We start from the raw sequence: 2,503 nt of genomic DNA, 5'->3' as shown, positions 1-2,503 counted from the left end.
TCCTATCGAAGTCTTATTGAACTGTGTCCTTCAAATTCGACATTCATCTTTATAGTGTTTGGCCTGTTTCCACTAATATTCTTATACATAAGGCAAACCTTAATCAGCAAGACAAATAAGCTGCATTGACTCAAATTCACCAAATACATTAAAAGTAATAAAAAAAATTATGGCTGTTCAGGATCCTTCCACTGGAGTTTATATTCTCTGCAAAGATGTAATCTCCTTTAAGACGGGATGATTGTTAAGGTAGAAATACAACCAACAACAAAAGTGACAATACATGAGAAGGTAGTTAAAAAAAGACTGATGTGACATGAAATGAGGGTTGGAAATTTACTTGGCAGCTTTATAATTTGCTCTTCAAATTTAATAGATTATAAATAGATTTGAAGTTCCTTTAATGCCTTCTTTTTTTTTCTTCTATAATTAGGGAGACAAGTTGGGGTCAGTGTTCTCCTTGCTCAATTTGGTTAGGCAGTTCTTGAACCCTCATCTTGATACTCTCCTCACATTTCAATTGCTGATACAATTCATGGAGTCCATGTTATAGGAGGGGCTTGTTCCTGAAATCATGTTTCCACTTATAATAGCAAATAATAAGAATCTTATGATATCAATCCAATTTAATTCATGGAAGTGGAAACAAGACAGGAGAGTGAGATTGATTGATAATGGGAAGAACTATATGCTTGTATGGCATGAATTTAATACAGTCAGTAGTAGATAGGAGATGTTGACGAACGAATGTGTGAGATGATGAATTTAATTCTTGAAGCACTCTTCTAGAATTCAACCAAGTTTAATGTTCCCACATATACTTTGACCTCCAAAAGAAGAGAATAGTAGATTTGGAGCCAAACATAGCTTTCGGGGTTTTCAACAAACAACCATGCACAACATATATGGGAGTTGGGTAGATGAAAACAGTTTTGGTCAACAATAAACCAACTTCTAGTAATCATTAATATATTATAAAAGCATAGTTGTTGATCACTATCTTATATTATAATATATCAATTATCAATTGACCATAGTCCATATAATAGGAGGGGGTGAAAGGAGTGCTTTGAAAAATAGAAAAGAGAAAAAGAAAATGGAGAAAAGGATAATCTTCGACTAGAATGAAAGTTTTTTTTTCCTTCATAGTACAAAATCTCTTTAATATGGGGAGCTAAAAAAATGAAAAAAATGTATTGAAAGAAGATTTTTTTTTTGAGGGAGTATTGAAAGAGGATTTTAGACGACTTAGATAAATTCTTAAAATCTTTTTCATGTTGTAAAAAGTTAAAAATACATTAACCATAAATCTTCCTTTATCATTTATCTACAAAAGAGTCAAATACGAATGTATGCTTTCTCTTTGGGTCTTGTTAACGAGTGCTCCCGGATATTCTTTAAGCATGCTAAATTAAGTAACTATTCTTTTAAAATGTAAATGTTTTCAATTTCCAATACATTGATTACACAAACTTTTATAAAAAGTTACCACTTAAGAACCTTAACCGGTGCCCCGGGCTAGTTAACATTTCCCTTTCTCTTTTATTCCCTCTCATCTCCTTCCCCCAAAGCCCCCTCTCTCGTCCAAACTTCCAAACAGACCGTAAAATTCAATGACAAGAAAAATCAGCGTGGTGTGAAAACTGCACATTCCCAGCTTGTGCTGTTCAAACTTATGTCTTTTAATAAAGGAAATTTCTCTTCATGAAATCCCAGGAAAGAATAGTATATATTGTTTAAATTTTTTAATGGCTCTGGGCATGTTTTTTATTCTGTTTTTCTGTGTGTGCACAGCATTAATAATAATGAAAAGCGTGTGGATCTGGACTCTGGAAATGTTTTTCAGGGTCAAATTCATGCAGCACTGTTTAAAGATGAGAGCAGAAACTGTTTCTTGGCTGCATTGAAGTTTCCAAATAAATTAATCCACACAAAAAAACTGACCTGAATTGAAAAGCTAAGTGCTGCTTGCTGGTGTATTTTGTTTCAGCAGTTTTTCCTTGAACTGCATTTATATTAGTGCTGATTTACTTGTTGAATGTGTAAAGTTTGGTAATGACATTCTGACGAGTAGCCTTTTCTTAATCTGGCTAACTACATTACTTCAATTGCTCGTGTTACAGACAAAGGGCAAATAGCTTCTTTTGGTGCTCTGAAATTTGTCTCAGGCTTATGCTGAACATCTCATAAATTTGTGAGCAGCTTAGCATACGGGGAATGCTTAAAAAGGAATATTATTCAAAGCAAAGTACTAGTATTCAATTGCTGATATCAACTCTAGAATGGTTTGATCTATCTATTTTTTTTTTTTTTTTACAAAAGGTTTGATCTATCTATGTTGAAAGGAATATTTTTGGCTTTATTTTGGAAATTTATACAAGTGCCAAGTCAGACTTTGGAGGAGCTCTGAAGCACTTGATATGGTGATGGAAATATTTAAATCGGGAAGAGTAGGATCATTAAAAGAGATTCTTAAAATCAAATCAAATTGGATATATAGACT

Source organism: Medicago truncatula, chromosome 4 (genome assembly GCF_003473485.1).
Source record: "Medicago truncatula cultivar Jemalong A17 chromosome 4, MtrunA17r5.0-ANR, whole genome shotgun sequence".
Classification (NCBI taxonomy): Eukaryota; Viridiplantae; Streptophyta; class Magnoliopsida; order Fabales; family Fabaceae; genus Medicago; species Medicago truncatula.
The sequence above is the reverse complement of the archived record's forward strand: the minus strand, read 5'-3'. Positions refer to the sequence as shown.